A 9707-nucleotide genomic window follows, 5' to 3' on the forward strand; every position below is an offset into this window, starting at 1 on the left:
AGCCGGCCACGCTGTAGAAGCTTAGACATCAGCTAGGTTTGTGCTTCTGCTGCACACGACCGAGTGATCATAGGGGGAGACTTCAATGCACACCACCCCATCCTGGCTCCCTGCCGGGCACCGGATGCGGCCGGCTATCACATAGCCGACGTGCTAGAGACATTCCCTGAGATCGCTCTCCTCAACACCCAAGAGCCAACGCATGTCAGAGGAGGGGTCCTAGACCTCACCCTGGCCACTGCGACTCTGGTGGGGAGGATTGGCTGGCGTGTCAATGAGACCTTCACAAGTGACCATTAAGGCACTATAACTACCCTCATGGATGGTGGCCCAGCCGAAATCCTAAGACCGAATCCAAGATGGAAAACAGACAAAGCCAACTGGCAGGCGTTTCAAAAGGCCTTGGCCCTCTGTCTGAGATGCAACGATCCCCCACAAAGCGAAAATGTGGAAGTGCTCAAAGCAAGCCTGCTAAATGCCATTAATGAAGCAGCCTCACTGACCATACCCAAAACTTGGGTCCAGAAGTCACAAAGACGCCTGGTACTTCAATGACGAGATCAGGGAGGTCAACCACAGGGTGAACATGTGCCGAAAACTATTCCGAAGGCAAAGAACCCCTGACAACTTATCCCTCCTAAGGGAGGCTGTCACGGATGCCAAGGAAACTGCCAACAGAGTCAGGCAGGAAAAGTGGCTGGAATGGTGTGAGTCCTACGACCACCAAACCACCCTTTCAGAGCTGTGGCAATGGGTCAAGCGAGCTACCAGCCGCTCAGCCCCGAGGTGCACCCATCACGACCCCCAAGCAGAGGCTAACAGACTGGCGCACGAGTTCTCTGCGAGAACGAGCAGCAACAGTCTGCCAGCCGAGCGTCTACAGCCAGACAGACACGCTCAGATCAGAGAAAGGGCAGCCGAACCCGATAACTCAGACGTTATCTTTTCTCTGAGGGAACTAAGGAAAACCTATAAAACCAGTTCCAACACAACCCCGGGCTCTGATGGGATCTCGTACCCCATTATCTTCCACCTAGGACTAGCAGGTGAGCGTGCACTCTTGCAACTCATCAATAAGTCCTGGGAAACTTCCACTCTACCCCAGAGTTGGAAGAGGGCTACCATAGTTCCCGTCCCAAAACCAAAGGAGCCGGGGAAGTACCGCCCCATCTCTCTGCTCAGCTGCCTGGCCAAGACGGCTGAGAGGATGGTACTAAACCGGCTTCAATTGAAAACGGGACCCCCGCACGAACACCTCCACGGGTTCACAAGGGGCATGGGCACAGCAAACAGCATAGCCACGCTCTTAAGCACAATCAGCAAGGGCCCAGCTGTGGTGGTATTCCTTGACCTGGAGAAGGCTTTTGAACTGGCAAGTCCACTTGCCATTCAGGAAAGCCTGATCCAGAAGGGTATCAGAGGAAAGCTCTTGGCTTGGATAGGTGACTACTTCAGGAACAGGACTGCCAATGTCAAATTCCAGGGTCACCTATCGCAGCACATGCCGCTCGAAAATGGAACGCCACAGGGTGGGGTTCTTAGTCCAGCCCTATTCAACACTTTAATGTCCTGCATCCTCAACATAATCCTCCCAGTTGGGTGCAAAATCATCTCGTATGCAGACGATCTCGCTATCACCTCCACTGGACCACGCAGCCAGAATAAAGCCCAGCGTTGTCTGGACCTCGTGTCAGAGGAGTGTTGTAGGACAGGACTAAAGATCTCTGCAGCCAAATCCAAAGCCATGGCTCTGAGACAGAGACTGAAAATCCAGGGAGTGGAATTAGAATGGGTCCAGGACTACCTATACCTTGGGGTAAGGATAGACCAGACCCTCTCCTTCCATAAGGAGGTCCAGTACCTGGTTGACCGAACCAAAGCAAGACTGTCCGTCATGAGAGCAATGACTGGGAGACTCATAGGGGCTAGACACAAAGTACTAAGATCATTCTATGTACATGCTGTCCAGCCCATTGTGGACTATGCTTCAGTCGCTCTAATTGCTGCAAAGAAAAAGCACACAGACAAATTAGAAACAGTCCAAAATGAAGCTGCCAGGATCATTCTGGGTGCCCCGAGGTGGACGAAGGTCCTCAACCTCCTGATTGAGGCAAACCTTCTCCCCCTGGACTCAAGAATCGATCTAATGGCAACACAATTCCTGTCAAAGGTCATCCAGGCTCCCAGGAACACAAGCCTAAGACAAAAATTAGTCAGATGCCTCGAACAAGACGAGCTCGTTGCAAACAACTCCTGGCTGTCTCATACAGCCAGGGTGTTGATACGCCATCAGCTCAAAGAACAGCTTCTTGCTAAGGGCATGGACTCCCCCCACCCCGACTTTGCCGAAGCCCCGCCGTGGGCACTGAGCCTGATAGAGTTCAACATAATGAGCCTGTCGATGAAAAAGAGCCTATACCCCATGCCTAGCCTAAAGGCAGAAGCCCACAGGGTCATTGCAGCCATCACTCCTCCGGGTAGTAGAACATACTGCACGGATGGATCGGTCGATCCCTTGAGCCACACTGCAGGCGCCGGCTTTGCAGCAAGGGATGCCACGCGATCCATGAGGGTAACAGACAACGCCTCCTCGCTACAGGCAGAGGCAGTTGCAATCATGGGAGCCCTAGGCCACGCGTCCCTAAGGGAAGGACACGCGGTCATACACACAGACTCCAGGGCAGCCATTGACTGTCTTCAGCACAGCTCACCCACAGACAACATCAACCTACTGACTACGATTCTCACAATGGCACAGAGAATTCTTGCTCAGGGTAGAATAATTATCATCAACTGGGTCCCAAGCCACATCGGTATCAGAGGGAACGAGCTTGCTGACAGACTAGCCGTCGCTGGCAGGGGTATTCTCCTAAATCCCATGACGATAAAACCGAGCCGAAAATTACTTATGGAGAAGTGTGCCTTGGTCGGTCGTACCTTCCTACGGCAGCTCCACAGAGAGGAAACGAGAACCTCCCCCTCGGCCAGCTGGTACTCAGACGCCACAGGCTCTGAACCACTGGCACTCTCTGAAGTAAGCAACAGAGGTACCGAAGTCATTCTTCACAGAATGCGCCTAGGTTACCACTGTGCATGGCAGATTATCCCAACAATCGAACGCGATGAAAGGTGCTGCAAGCACTGCGGCGAGCCGAACGCCACACTAGTCCACTACCTAGAAAATTTTGACCATACACAATTCCTGAGATAGGGACCGCCCACAACAGCCGCCATGCTGGTAAAGAGGCTATGCGAAATGCTTACACCATGGCGGCAGGAGCGCCTGCTGGCAATCCCGCCGCCACGGTAAGCACCGAGTGTCAGACAACTCAATTAGACAGCCGTAAAAAGCTGACACAGGCCGGGCCATATCCAGAAGGCCCGGGCGAAGCTAGAACTTCGCAAACCATAAAGAAGAAGAGCATTCCGTGACGTCACGGGCGAGGAGGTCGCGCGGGAATGCCTCCAGGGCGGTGCGGTGTTGACGTTTGCACCTCGTTGTTTTATTTTAGTTTTTTTGTTGTTGTATCTTTCGGGTGTTTGTTCAATTTTCGCACATGGACGAGAGTGGGCTGAGGAATGTTTTAGGAAGGGCGGCAGAGGATTTAAATATTTTTCTATTTCCTACTGGAACTCGCTCTACTTCGGAAAAGGTATCCTTGTTGGAGGGGCGAGTGCCAGCTGCTATAGACGATATTCTCGCTACAGTAAGCAATGAAGGCCTGGTTCCGGTGAGCGATTTACCGGAGATTCTGGAGAATCTTGTTCGTGTACTATTGCAGGGCACGGGGACAGAGATCGAAGGTGCGACAGGGTATATTAGACAGTGGACTGTAGAGTCTAGGCAGGAACAGAATACAGCGGTCGCTGCTCATTCCGAGACACCTGTCGATCCTGAGGCCATGGGTGACCCGCAGGTATCTGACGGGGCGGTACCATCCTCATCGGGGGTTAGTAAGGTCGAGAGGGTTGGGGAGCCAAAAGATTCGGGCGTGACTCAGAAGTCGGATACTTCGGGGACTAAGGTTTTAACAAATTATGAATCCGAGTCACCAATTATGGCTGGGGGAGTCTCTCGGGATGATTTGATGATTTTGTTGGACCAGCGGAAGGAGAACCCGATTAATGATGTCAAGAATAAGTTACCATTCTTCGAGGGTTGCGACACCATAGACAAGGAGGCCTCACAAAATTTGGAGTGGTGGCTGTCTATGTTAGAAGACTTGACCACGGGGGAACAATGGGACGACTCAGGCAGGATAAACTTGGCCTTGGAACGGCTGCGGGGTGAACCGCTGCGGACTTGGAAGTTCTGGAGGGCTGCAAACACAAAGGATGTGTGGAGCTCCTTAAGGGAAAGGCTTCTTAAGGTACATGCTGCTAGGCCTAGTCTGAGCACCCTTCTGGTTCGGTTCAGTGATATGAGGCGAAAGGATGGGGAGCCGGTTACTGCATTTTTCAATCACATACATCAGGTCGCTTGGGAACTGGTAGGCCTTCACAAAGAGTTAGAGCCTAACATCATGGGGACATATGGTATAATGTTGGCTAAGGATTTACCTGCTTCCTTCATTCAAAAGCACACTCTGCGTGATGTTGTCTCCCCAATCACGCTCTTGGAGTTATATAACTCGTGGGCGTCTGACAACCCAGAGTTGGTGGCTGCAGCTAGAGTGAAGGGCCCGGGGGGTACTCGTACAGTTGCGGCTGCTACTTTGCCTAAGATGCAGGAGCAAAGCCCGGCAAAGGGGGATGTTAAAGCTGGGAGGCAGACAATGGGTCTGGCGATCTCTTTACCCCCCCAGGGAAAGCAACTTATGGGTAGGGCACATTCGGGTACGGGTGGAGGAGATGTACGAAAAGCTGGTAGCTCTACCCCTTGCCTGTATTGTCACGTTGGGGGCCACTCCATGAATGATTGTACTGCTCTAATTAGGATGATAAAGGAGGGTAAGATCGGTCGGTGGCCCCAGACTCAGGTTAAGTGTGCATATTGTTCACGTTTAGGTTACGGTGTTGAGGCTTGCTCTGTTTTTCAGAGTGATCTGCAAGGATAGCATGGAGAGCCACAGGCCAGTGGTACTCGGGGGGCATCGCCGGACAGAGGGATGGTCGCCGGATCGAGGGACAGGAGGCGAGGAAGTATGTTATGTTTTTACTGCCAGCGGCCAGGTCACATGAAGTTACACTGTCCATTGCGTCTGCAGAAGAAAGAGGGGGGGAACACTTAGATGTATTCCCTTGTGTAGCTTCTCATAGTACAGGTGAAGGGGCTCTGGCTAGGGCAGCAGTTTCCCCTATAGGAAAAGGGAGAGTTATCACTGTACAGTCTTTTGGTACAGGGTTACTGTTGTTTGACTTTTGGGTGAACTAACGAAGGTCGTGTTTGATACGGCAGGGGAGTGTTCACTAGTTTGTAGTAGTTTTCTACAGGGAAGGAAAATAGAGGTAAGAGATTCCGATCTTAAGGTCAGATTGGGTCGTGTCACTGACATAGGCCAAAGAGGGGAGGTTGATATTCCACTGGAGTTTGGGCCAGTCAAGGTAAAGCATTCCTTTTTAGTGGCAGATTCATGGAATCTGCCAGGGAAGTTGCTGTTAGGATGTGATTTTATTAGGACACATCAGGTAGTATTTGTTAACCATCCACCTGTCGATCGAGGGTCAACGGGTGGATGTGGTATGGAGTCCCGAGGCAGGCTCAATTGCTACCGAGTCTTGCGGTTGTAGGGGGCCCCCTACAACCAGTCCGGGGAGACCGACACCGGGGACGCCTGGTGCGTCGGCCCCTGGGGAGGTAGCAGGAGCAGACCAAAGGGTACTCCTAAATGAGGAGGACACTGCATATAGTGGGGTAGCTACTTTAAGAGAGAGACAGATTTTAGAGGCACATTCGTGTGGGGTGTTAGAGTTAGAGCTCAGTGGGGATGGGGAGGTTCCGGGAAGGATAGGTTCCATGCTGTTTATACCACGAGAGCTTGCTGGCTTAAGACTTTCGGAGGGTGTAGGCGGGATACGACGGTCCGGGAATAGTCTTTGGTTCAGGGTTCCTTATGCGGTGGAGGAGGATTTTCCGGTCAACAGTCTGCATTGGGGACGTCGTCGAGTTTCAAAAACGTCAACTTGACGAGGACATAGTTGCGATAGGAGCTGTCAAGGCTAGCATAAGTACTACGGACTCAAAGGTAGTTAGGTTGCTAGAGGAGGTAGATAGCTGGTTCGCAAGGGGTTCAAAGGAACATGACATGTCAGGGTTAGTTCGAGAGTTTTCAAGAGTGTTTTCACTGGATGACGAACCACTGGTAATCTCTGATCAGTTTTTTCCATGAGATTAGGGCAGAAGGACCACCTTTAAAGTATCGGGAAGAGATTAGGCACCAGATCGAGGCTGTGGTTGGATTTTAGATTGTTAAATGAGGTAATCCAAGATGATAGGTATCCATTGCCACACATAGATACGGTCTTACAACGATTGGGTCGGAGTAAGATTTTTTCTTGTCTTGACCTTCGTCAAGGCTATCACCAAATTCCTTTAACTTCACAAAGTAGGGAATTTACGGCTTTCTCGACTCCGGAGGGGCACTATCATTTCAATGTGCTACGTTTCAGTTTGAAGGATGCCCCTGCCTCTTTCCAGCGTATTATAAACCAGGTTCTCACCGGATTAGTAGGGGAGGTTGGGTTTGTATACTTAGATGATATTGTTGTTCTTGGAGACTCATGGGAAGAACACTGTGGAAATTTAAGAGCAGTGCTGGAACGGCTGAAAGAGGCAAATCTCGTACTAAAGTTGTCGAAGTGTAAATTCTTTAAGCCCCAGGTGGATTAATTGGGCCACATTATCTCAGGTGATGGGGTGAAACCTCAGTCATAGTAGGTTAGGGCGATGAAGGAGTATCCACTTCCAACTACCATGCGAGAATTGCAGGCCTTTTTAGGCGCTGCAAATTATTATCGTAAGTTCATTAAAGGCTTTGCAGATATAGCCAAACCATTAGTTGACTTAATGGATTTCGCTCGGTAGAAAATAAGAGTAAATTAGAGTGGAATTCTAAGGCAAAAAGGCTTTTGAGCTTCTGAAGGGAGCTTTGAGCGAGGATATAGTTCTGAGCTTTCCGGATTTCAATAGAGCTTTTGTACTAACCACCGATGCCAGCAAGGCTGCCATCGGAGGGGTCCTCCAACAAAGAGACGATGCTGGGGTATTACGGCCTCTGTCATATTTTAGTCGGGCACTTAAAGGGCCAGAGCTTAATTATAGTACAATAGAGTGTGAGGCTTTAGCTATTGTCTATGGACTTCGAGTGAATCGTACCATTCTTCAGGGTTATCCAGTGGAGGTCCATTCGGACCATCGGCCTTTGCGGCATTTGTTTGCCACTAAGGAGGGATCAGACCGGGTGGCTAGATGGCAGATGGCCATAGCTGATTTTGACATTCAGGTAGACTATATCCCAGGGAGGGATAACGTTGTAGCTGATGCACTATCCCGTATCAGAGAGGCTGATCATCCCATTGATGATTTGGTAGTAGGAGCCATTACTAGGAGCAGACAACTTGCCAGAGGAGCAGTAGAACAAGCTGGTGATACAGGAAGTTCTCTGGCTGTGTCAAAGGGAGTAGGGGTCCCAGAAGTTATAAAGGTATGGTCCATTGAGGAGTTAAAGAAGGCTCAAGAAGTAGACCCCTTTTGGAATGTGGTAAGGAGTCACCTAGTGGAAGGTGTGGCTTTGCCGGAGGGATTTGGTAGGCGTCTTCCGGGAAGTATAGATGGTTACCAAGTTCGGCCAGATGGGCTGTTATATAACGTCCATGCGAACGTGTATGGGGCAAAGATTTTTAGGGTAGTAGTACCAGAAGAGTTCCAAGAGGTTGCCTTGCACCTGGCACACAGTCTTCCTATCTCTGGTCATGGAGGGGTGACTGCCACGCTGGTGAGGCTGGAGAAATTTGCCTTTTAAAAGGGGATGAAGGATGCAGTGCAGAGGTTTTGCAGGAAATATGAAATCTGTTTGCGTTGTAAACCGGGGAGAGAGGTCCCAGCACCTCTATTAAGTTATCCAAAAGTTACTGAACCTTTTCAGAGAGTTCACATGGATTTAGTGGGTCCTTTCCCAGTAGCAGAAGGCTTTAAGTACATTCTCACAGTGGTGGATGCTTTAACAAAGTACCTCTACACAGCCCCTTTAAAAACAAAGGAGGCTAGCTAGAGCATTCATCGAGGCTGTAGTAATAAATGAGGGAGCTCCAGGGCATATCGTGACAGATGGTGGTTGGGAGTTCGTAAATGAGTTGTTTAAGGAGTTATGAACACAGTTACGCATGGGTACACATGTCATAACCCCTTATCACCCCAGTTCAAATGGCCAGGTAGAGAGGGTAAATGGTGTCTTGACAAGGAGGCGAAGGTGACCGGGTTTATGTGAAGGCGATACCGAAGCCTGGTTTAAGTAAGAAGGTTCAGCCATTATTTATGGGACCCTATCGGGTGAGCACAAATTGGGTGAGCGAAGTAGTATGTAAGTTACGAAGGCTGTCTGACGGGAAAGAGAGTAAGATTCATTTTGACAGACTGAAGTTAGAGACATCTCTTGGCCCGGGACAAGGGGGAAATGTAAATAGAGCATATCCAGTCCATGACCCTACTGACTCGATGGAGCAGGAAGGAAGCTCAGGGATGGATAGTAATTAATGGAAAGAAGTCGGGTGTATCTCTGGTTTTGAATAAGGTCATGCTCATGTAAGGCTGTTTTTCAGGTTAATTTGGGAGTGGGGGCCCGGATGGAGTCGCAGGATTCCTTGGCAAGCACCGGTATAGTTTTCATTCCGGAGGGACGGGTCCTCTACACTTCGTCCGTGCAGATCATACCTATACAAGTAGAGAGGTCACGGCTTACCGGACCTTCGCTAGAGCTCCAGGCCTGGCTTCAGGACGTGGAGAAACGCTTGGATACTATACAGTTAAGTAGTACCAGACAGGATGGCAAGAATAGGGTAAGAGGAATGACCTCTGACCTCGGCTCACCCATTATAGATGGGTTAAAGACTATGGCTCGGCAGATGTCGGATGAAATCGATCATCAGACATCAGTAATAAGAGATTTATTTTTGACGATGGGGGAGACATCTAGACAAAGACGTTCCATCATCGGAGGTATCTCTGCCTTAACAAATGTTGCGAACTTCGCCTTGGGGGTAGTAACGAACGGCAGGATAGACAAACTACACTCTATGCTCGTGTCTACTGAGGCGACGGCTCGCAAAGCTTTATCAATGGGGGAGGTATTAATTTCCCTCCTGGAAAGCACTCTTGGGGATGTTACGCGTCTCGAGGAGGCTCAAAAAAGGCTGGAGGATTCGGTTGGGTTGTTAGACTGGGCATCAAGTGGACGTGGAAAATCGGTGGGGAGACCCAACAGTTATTTTTTGCTTTAGTCCTGACCCTGAGAACTACAGATCAAGTACTTTAAAAAGGATACGACAGACCAATATGCATTAATGGGTGGGTAAAGGATCGATAAGGGACATTTGTCACCGGAACATTAACCCCGGATGCAATTTTGAACATATGCGTTACAGCCTCACGGGAGGGGATACGCTTTGATTTTTCCTCCCCGAGAACAGGAATGTTCATTGTATATGATCTATATATGTGAGGTTCGCCCCGGTTTCCTCTGGACAGCCTGATTATGTTATCTAGCCGCTTT

The sequence above is a fragment of the Penaeus chinensis genome, chromosome 14 (genome assembly GCF_019202785.1).
Source record: "Penaeus chinensis breed Huanghai No. 1 chromosome 14, ASM1920278v2, whole genome shotgun sequence".
NCBI classification, from domain to species: domain Eukaryota; kingdom Metazoa; phylum Arthropoda; class Malacostraca; order Decapoda; family Penaeidae; genus Penaeus; species Penaeus chinensis.